Source organism: Camellia sinensis, chromosome 1 (assembly GCF_055761805.1).
Source record: "Camellia sinensis isolate YWXY chromosome 1, ASM5576180v1, whole genome shotgun sequence".
NCBI lineage: Eukaryota > Viridiplantae > Streptophyta > Magnoliopsida > Ericales > Theaceae > Camellia > Camellia sinensis.
The window spans coordinates 98,295,935-98,304,809 of NC_138961.1; the positions used below are offsets into that span (position 1 = coordinate 98,295,935).

At 43.4% G+C, this 8,875-nt stretch overlaps 1 pseudogene; it reads right to left on the minus strand.

The window, feature by feature from the left end:
* Positions 1 to 244: 244 nt before the first annotated feature.
* On the minus strand, positions 245 to 4,471 carry LOC114308340 (dehydration-responsive element-binding protein 1A-like; annotated as a pseudogene).
* Positions 4,472 to 8,875: the final 4,404 nt, after the last annotated feature.

Sequence of the window (8,875 nt, forward strand, 5' to 3'; positions counted from 1 at the left end):
GTCGGCCTGAGCTTTGAGTGGACCTTTATTGGGCTGATGGGTCAGGCCACGGGTCGGGCTGAGCTTCAAAATGACAGCCCAAGTGAAAGCCTAGTGTCTCAAGCCAGGCCCACCCCAAACTGCGGGTGAATTTCAGGCCGCCCACGGACAACGGCCCATTTTTTACACGCTAGCCAAAGCCAAAACTACTTAAATTTTAAATTGAGAAGCTCTAGAGTGCCACATCAGCAACAACTCCATGTCATCAACTTGGTACCACTCTCCTCAACCCTTTGGCCATGTTTGCAAGTAGAGTAATGATTCATCCCCCCTTTTCCCCCACCCCCTTTGACCCCCTCTCTCTCTCATTGGTTACCTTTTCTTTTTCTTTTTCTTTTTTTTCCTGCTCCTCCAATCACCCCCTGCCACGTGGCAAAGGGGGGTGAGGGGGTGACCCCCAAAAGGGGGTCCCAAGAATTATTCTTGCAAGTAATCCGGGCTTCCCGAAAACTGCCTCGTCCTCCATGTAAACACATGTCCTCTGGCATTGTCGTCGTCACCGTTGCCTCCTATACTCACTTTGCCACGTCACCAGAAACAACCTCACATTCCTCCAAGGATGGACAAAACGCTTCTACTTCTTTAACCGCTGCTTTCTGATTATCATTGGGCTCCAATGAAGCCGGAATGGACAACTTCCAAGCTGAGTCAACGAAATTGAAACAAGTCAGCTAACCTTTCAAAACAATCGCGACAAAGTTGTGAGTTCTAGTAGCCATTTCAGCAATTGGAAATGTACTGAGCCATATCCTGGACTTTTTATTGGGTCTCCGCACTTCACAGACTCACTTGTGAGAGTTCCTCCACCTCACGCCTCGATACATTGGATGTCGATTCTCTCTTACTTTCTTCCTCCCTCTATCTTCTTCGGATATTTCGAAGCCAACAAAACCTCGTCATCAGAAACTATACAGTTGGTCGAGCACCAGTGCGACTATCTAAAGCCGATGAACATTCCCCCACGATGCCGGTGGATGATAAAATTGACCCACTAGCATGGAAGTGGGTCAGAAAAGTGGGAAAACATATCCATTTCCATACCCAAATCTGTAGTATAGTATAATGTGGGTGTTTGGGAAGTGAGTTTTTTTTGTAGGTTTTTTAGTTTTAGGTTATTATTGGAGAAATTTTTCTGTATTTGGGAAGATATTTGGATTTTTTTGTGGTTGGATGTGATGTTTGTGAGATAAAAAGTGAAATAATTATGGGATTTAATGTGATATTTTGTTTGGATTGATTTTTTTTTTTTTTGGTTTTGTAACTAATTTGTCTTTTAGTGAAAAAAAAAAAAAAAAAAACCTGAACTTTCCAAACAGCGCCAGTGTCCATGATTCAATGGTAGTAGCAGTAGTGGTGGTGTAGTAGTATATAATAGCTGGAAGTGTTGGGATGAGAGGGTTGGGTTTGGTGTGACGACACTACTAAAGAAAGGGTCTTTTGAGTCTGTTTTTTGAGTCGGCAAATTTTACCGTCGCAAAAGGTAGCCTTTTTGAGACGGCACAGAGTTACTGACTCAAATACCAAACCTTTAGCATCGGCACCGTTGGCCGACACAAAAAATTAATATTTGATAGCATTACTTGAGTCGGTTCAATTTACCGACGCAAAAGATAGACCTTTTAAATCGGCATAGACCTTTTGCGTCGGCAAATTTGTGCCGACGCAAAAAATTATACCTTTTTGTGTCGACAACTGATGCCGTATCAAAAAAAAAAATTATAGCCAAGATATATATATATTTACTTGATTATATTTAATAAATATATTTATTTATACATATACTTTTATATTAATATTGAGTGTATATACTATAAATAATATACATCTCATTTAATATCTGAAAGAGGTATGGTGGTCAAGTGGACTTAGTGCGGTGACTTCGGGTCAAATCGTCCAAATGGAGTGTGTTCAAAACTTGGGAGCCTCAATGAGAAAATTATGGGTTAAATTTTTTTAAAACATTTAACCACTTTTTGAGTCGGCAATCTACCGTCTCAAAAAATTGAAAATTTTTGCGTCGGCAGATTGCCGACTCAAAAACTTTTTGCGACCCCACCATTTTCGTCCCTTGAGTAGCCGTCGAAACGCCGTCGCAAAAAGTTTTTGCATCTGCAAATACGCTATTTGCGACGGCATGCTGCCGACTCAAAAGCCCTGTTTTCTAGTAGTGCGAGTAGTCAAGTTTTGCTTTTGCGGCACATACCTCGACGTCTCAACCAAAGTTGTGTTTTTTATTTAGGAGTATTTTGGGAAGTTGGTAAAAAGTTGATTTTTGAATTTTTATCAAGTTTTTTAGTTTTTTGAAAAGTGATTTGGGAAGTTAGTAAAAAGCTGACTTTTGACTTTTTAGTTTAATATTTGTTTATGGTGTCAAATCAAATTAAAATGACCAAAATATCCTTACCCAATTGTACGGGAAAGAAATAAACCTTCTCATATAATCCTGTTAGTCAAGTCCGCGTTCCTCCAAACGTCGTCGCTTTACTCCCTGAAAACACAAACGTGAGCTAGCCGGCGGGTGTATGCCGGAAACCCCTCCGATGCCTAAGTCAGCAAAATAGACAAGTAGACAAAAAGCTCTGCGTATCAAAGTTGTGTGTTACCTCTCCATAGGTGATGTTATGAGCTTTTATAGGTTCCGTGTGGCACAATCTTAATAGGACTCTTACTCCTCCATGTAGAGTCCTCCTAGAATTCACACTCCTGAAAGATAATGCTTATCCCTCAACACCCCCCTCACTGCTTAAACCAAGTAAGATGGTTTTACCTCGGCAGGATGACCATACGACCGAGATAACTGTCAGATCGGCTTTTTACTTCCTCACTTCTACCTCGGCTTTGCATACCAAGACCGAGCTATCCGTAGAAGAGTTGGACCGAGCTAGTCAAGAACAAAAGTCCCAAAGAAGGCTAGGTATACCTCAGTTAAAGATTACGACCGGGCCAACCAATTTGACCGTGGTAACCGAGATAACAACAAGGCCTTCTTGGACCGATCTAATAAAAAAAAAACCATTTTACTCCGCCTTTCTTACTATGGCCCAAAGCGGCCCATTACCCAATCTCGGCCCAATTTATTCAAATAAATTACCCTCTCAATTGCCCCTTAATTCCATCTGTGCAGCATGATGGGATTACCTTGTCTTCCAGCCGGGCTAAAAAAATTTTAACCTTACTACCGAGCTAAGCCTTTAAGCTTTTCCAGCCAAACTAAAAACTCTTTTAGCCTTTCCAGCCGAGCTAGGCTCACACCGGGCTGTACCTATCCAGTTCAAACGTCTCTTCAATCACAGCAACTGAATCGCCTCTTATCCCAAGGACACGTGGCATACTCTCATTGGCTGAAGGTAGTTGTCACGCCGTCATCATACCTCGTGTTTTTTGAACAGTCCCGCCCAAATTTTGGGCCTGTCATCAAAACAAACTCTTTTTGTTTTTCTTTTTGAATCACTCACACCACTATTCATCTCATTTTCTCTCTTCGAGCCTTCATCGTCCTGCAACTAAGGAAGCTTCGTGGTTTTGCTGTCATTGCTCCTATCTTTAGTTTCCTTCCTTTACTCTGATAAGTGACTTGATGCTTCATTTTCGTTAATTTGATCCTGTTACGTAGCTCTTATTTTGTGTGTTTTTGCAAAACATTTTGTACTTCCATTTTCTGCCTTGTCTTTGCATCTTCTATAAAAACTCAGTAGTAGAGCCCCTCTGATTCAAGAAAAAACATAAAAACACTAGTTTTGATCCAAGATCACCATATAATCGAACCAGGAAGTTGTTTGTAGTGGATGTCGGTCTAGCCGGACCAACCAACCGAACCAACACTTGTACCAGTAGTTTTAACAAGTCAAAAAACCATCTTTTGATTTATCTTAGCCGAAATAATAAACCGAACTAAGTCTGCACTTAGTGTGTTTGAAGGCCTCAATTCCGACCGAACTATCTTGGGGCTAAACCAGCACTCTTAGTTCAGACCGAACTAAGAAAGCTGCCCCTAGAATTTCAACTGATCTAACAAATCACTTGCCCCAACCGAGCTACCAAGCACTTTACTGAAACCGAGATAGGACCTGCAACATTTCACAAAGCCGAAGTAGGACTTAACTTGTTTTTACTTTGATTTCTTTGCAGCACGGCCCATCGATCTGTGCATAACCCCTCTGTTTTTCACTTTGCAGACTTAGGTTGCCCAGGCACTCCTTTTGATCGCTCAACCGAGCTACTTAGTGTTATTTTTTAACCGAGCTATCACAGTAAAATTATACATAACTTAAAAGTAAATGGGTAAATATAGGTTTTTGGTAGAAACACCTGGCGGCATGGCCGAATTCCGAAGGGAGTACAATATTCCTGACGACGTCCACCTTACCTTAGCCGAACAAGATATCATACCCTGGGGAAACCCTGGTTTTGTTCCCTTCACCCTCCTTTCCATTGTAGAAACCGGCCTAAGATTCCCTGTACAGCCTTTACTCTGTGAATTCCTTAGGCAAACCAGGATATGCCCAACTCAGCTTTCCACAAACTCATACCGCATAATAAATGGTATAACCGAGCTAAAGCGTCGTGCTAGTATTAAACTTGGTTTAGCCGAACTCTTTCACCAATATTCTATAGGCTCAAAAGAAGACGGGTGGGTGTATTATTTAAGAATACGCCGTCGTCGAGAGAAAATAATAACGGACACACCGGATAAAGACTTGAACGACGATGATTTCTTCTGGGTTTCTGGGAACTTCAAAGACCAAGAAGCCCAGATTCCTGGTGACCGAATAAATTGGAATAAAGGGACCCCCGGTATAATTACCTCAGCTCTTCGGCTGTCTCCTTTTATTTCGGTTTCCAGTTCCTGAACCGAGCTTATAGTTGTCTTCTTTATGTAAATTCAGCCCACCTCATGTCACTGTACAGTTACCCTGACCTAAACACACTTCGCGTCGCATTTCGGTATTCCGAAAGAAGTTGGGCCAAGCTACTGAATTTTGAACCGACGTACAGATACAGCGGCCGATGCAAAGCCAAAGTAACAGACTTCTTACTGGAAGCCTCTCCCGAACCGGATCCCAACTTGCCACAAATTAACCTGGTTCGCACTACTAAAGAAGAAGAAATAGCGAAGCAGAATAGAGTGAAGGCCCTCTTAACCGAGACCAACCGAGCCGAAGTACCACCATCCAACCAGACTCAGGAAACAGTGGTGGCCCTTTCATCTCAACAACCTTCTTCATCACGTCGAACTAAGCGTCCCCGTACTACCCAGACTGAACAACGCTTAGTTGATGAAGACAAAACCACTCTGCCGCCAAGCCCTTCACCGAGCTCGCCACCGGAGCATGCCGACCGAGCCAGCTATTCCAAATGGGCACCCAAACTGACTTTCCAGAACCGTGATACTCAGGACACTGATTCAGTTGTCGCTGAAAAAGACCATCTGATGGCTTTCAACCTTGCCAAGAGTGTGTGCCTCCCAGCTGACATGGAGCACCATAGGAACTTGACCAAGCTAAGGGCCATCCGCTCGTCCACGAAATCAATGATCCAGGTAAGTTGTTCTTCTTGTCTCTCTAAATATTACCAACTTTCTGTTCGGTTTTTGACATTAATTTCTTTTTCAGGCCGTGCAAAAGAGCCAACTTGCGCATAAAAAGGTGTTGGAGCTCAGGAACACAACAAGGCAAGCCATGGCCGAGGTTGAAGCAAAAACTACCGAACTGAGGGAGTCCTACCAGAAAACAGTCGAGCTAGAGGCCGAGGTAGCTCGTCTGACCGGGCTAGTTACCTTGGCCAATGCAGACAAACAGAAGGCCCTAACTGTGATGAAGGATAAGTACCTTCGTGAGCTAGTCAAGCTCGAAGGTAAGAAGGACGCCGAGATAGTAGAGCTGAAGAAGAAGGCAGAAGACGCCGAGCTCCACGGTTTCAAGGAGGGCGAAGCCCTTTATATCAAACAATGTGAAGCAGCAAAGGATTTATTCTTCAAGTGCGGCTGGAGAGGTGCTGTGGAACAGCTCGGTTGTGGGCTCGAAACCGAGGTCTACAATGCTCCTCAGTATTTCATTCCGGCCTCACTGGTGGAGTATGCTGCCGACCTTCAGAAGCAATTTCTTGAAGAAGGTGGAGATGAAGGCTCTTCTTCTGAAGATGACTCCCAGTCCGGTCGCCAGCCTACTCCTCCAATTCCAGTGATCTCCAATCCCCCAGCACCTGATGCTATAGTCGTGTCTCCAGCTGAGCCGAACCCAGAGGAGCTTGTTTCAACCGAGCCCAACCGAGTTCTGGCTATGACCGAACTTCCTGCTGAGACCAGACTCAGAGTTGAGCTGGATGCTGATCTGGACGATCTCTTTAACTGATTTTGTATCTTCTTTTCTTGTTGCTTGTTTTCAGTATTTTCTTCTTCCCTTTTGGTCTTGTAACCGGGCTGAGGCCCCTCCTTTGTATTTTGCTTTGAATTTGATCAATGAAAATCATCTTTTGTATTCAACACTTATTCCGGTTTGATCTGTATGCTTGCACTTGTAATGAGTTTTTCAATGAATTCTTTTGCTCCAACTGTTATCTCGGTTTACTTTCCTGTTTGTGCTTGTTTTCTAACTGCAACTTGAATGAAACACAATATTTTTCGGCCGAGATACTTTATTCCGGTCTTAGCTGAGCAATCTGACTGAGCTTACTAGCCAACCACTCTTTAGCCAATAGACATACTTCAGCTGAAGAGTACCAAGAGTGGTTTAATCCAGTCAACCACTCCTCAGCCTATACCCTTACTTCGACTGAAGAGTAATAAGAGTTTAATCCAGCCAACCACTCTTTAGCCGATGTCCTTACTTCGGCTAAAGAGTACTATGGGTTGGTTTAATCCAGCCAATCACTCTTTAGCCAATGTCCTTACTTCGGCTAAAGAGTACTAGGTGTTGGTTTAGTCCAGCCAACCATTCTTTAGCCGATGTCCTTACTTCGGCTAAAAAGTACTAGGGGTTGGTTTAGTCCAGCCAACCACTCTTTAGCCGATGTCCTCACTTCGGCTAAAGAGTACTAAGAGTTGGTTTAATCTAGCCAACCACTCTTTAGCCGATGTCATTACTTCGGCTAAAGAGTACTAAAAGTTGGTTTAATCCAGCCAACCACTCTTTAGCCGATGTCCTTACTTCGGCTAAAGAGTACTAGGTGTTGGTTTAGTCCAGCCAACCACTCTTTAGCTGATATCTTTATTTCAGCTAAAGAGTACCAAGTGTTGGTTTAATCTAGCCAACCACTCTTTAGTCAATATCCTTGCTTCAGCTGAAGAGTATGAAGTGTTGGTTTAATCCAGCTAACCACTCTTTAGCCGATATCCTTACTTCGGCTAAAGAGTACCAAGTGTTGGTTTAATCCAGCCAACCTCTAGATTGGTTTTTCTAGCCAACCTAAAGTAAAGTGTTTGGTTATTTCGACCAAACGTCCTGCAGCCTGGATCCTTATCCTGGGCTTAGGAAGGGTGTTGGTTTTTCCAGCCAACTTTTACATTGGTTTTTCCAGCCAACCTAAAGTATAGTGTTTGGGTATTCCGACCAGACGTCCTGCAGCCTGGATCCTTATCCTGGGCTTAGGAAGGGTGTTGGTTTTTCCAGCCAACCTAAAGTATAGTGTTTGGGTATTCCGACCAAACGTCCTGCAACTTGGATCCTTATCCTGGGCTTAGAAAGGGTGTTGGTTTTTCTAGCCAACCTTTAGATTGGTTTTTCCAGCCAACCTAAAGTATAGTGTTTGGGTATTTCGACCAAACGTCCTGCAGCCTGGATCCTTATCCTGGGCTTTGGAAGAATGTTGGTTTTTCCAGCCAACCATGTTTTCAATGCCCCTAATTTGCTAAAACAATTTTTACAGAGCAAAACACTTATGCTGAAAAAACTACTTGTTTTATTGGGGAAAAGAAAAATTACAAGTATCTTGAAGAAAAGCTAAAAATAAAATAGTTTGAGATTAGCAGTGTTCCATGGCCTGGGAATTGCTTTGCCGTCCTCATCTTCTAAGTGGTATGCCCCTTTGCCGGCTAACCCAACGACTTTGTAAGGTCCTTCCCAATTGGGCCCTAATTTGCCATCTCCCGAAACTAAGGTGTTTCCCATTACTTTGCGCAGTACCCAATCTCCGATCTTGAATTGCCTTGGATGCACTGTTTTGTTGTATTTCCTGGATAACTCTTGTTGGTATGAGGCAATGTGAACCAGTGCTCTTTCTCTTCTTTCTTCGCAGAGGTTGAGTTCCAATGCTATGGCTTCTCCATTCAAGTTTGGATCAAAATTTTCGCTTCGAATTGTGGGGAGACCAACTTCCAGTGGGTTCACTGCTTCCATGCCATAAGCTAAGGAGAATGGTGTTTCTCCAGTTGATCGTCGTGGTGTGGTGCGGTAAGCCCATAAAACATGAGGGAGTTCTTCTGCCCACTTGCCCTTTGCTTTTTCTAACCTTTTCTTCAATCCATCCAAAACGACCTTGTTTGATGCCTCTGCCTGACCATTTGCTTGGGGATATGCTGGTGTGGAATTGTAGAACTCTATCTTGTATTCTTCACAAAAGCCTCTGAAGATTCTGCCATCAAACTGGGTACCGTTGTTTGATATTAGGGCTCTAGGTATGCCGAATCGAGTGATGATGTTCTTCTAAACAAACTTCTTTACATCCTTCTCCTTGATTGATGCCAGCGCCTCTGCCTCCACCCACTTTGTGAAGTAGTCCATTGCTGCGAGAAAGAACTTCCTGTTTCCGGGTGCTGTTGGAAGTGGTCCCACTATGTCCAAGTCCCACATTGCAAAGGGCCATGGGCTGGACAATGGTAGGAGTTCTCTGGCGGGCTGAT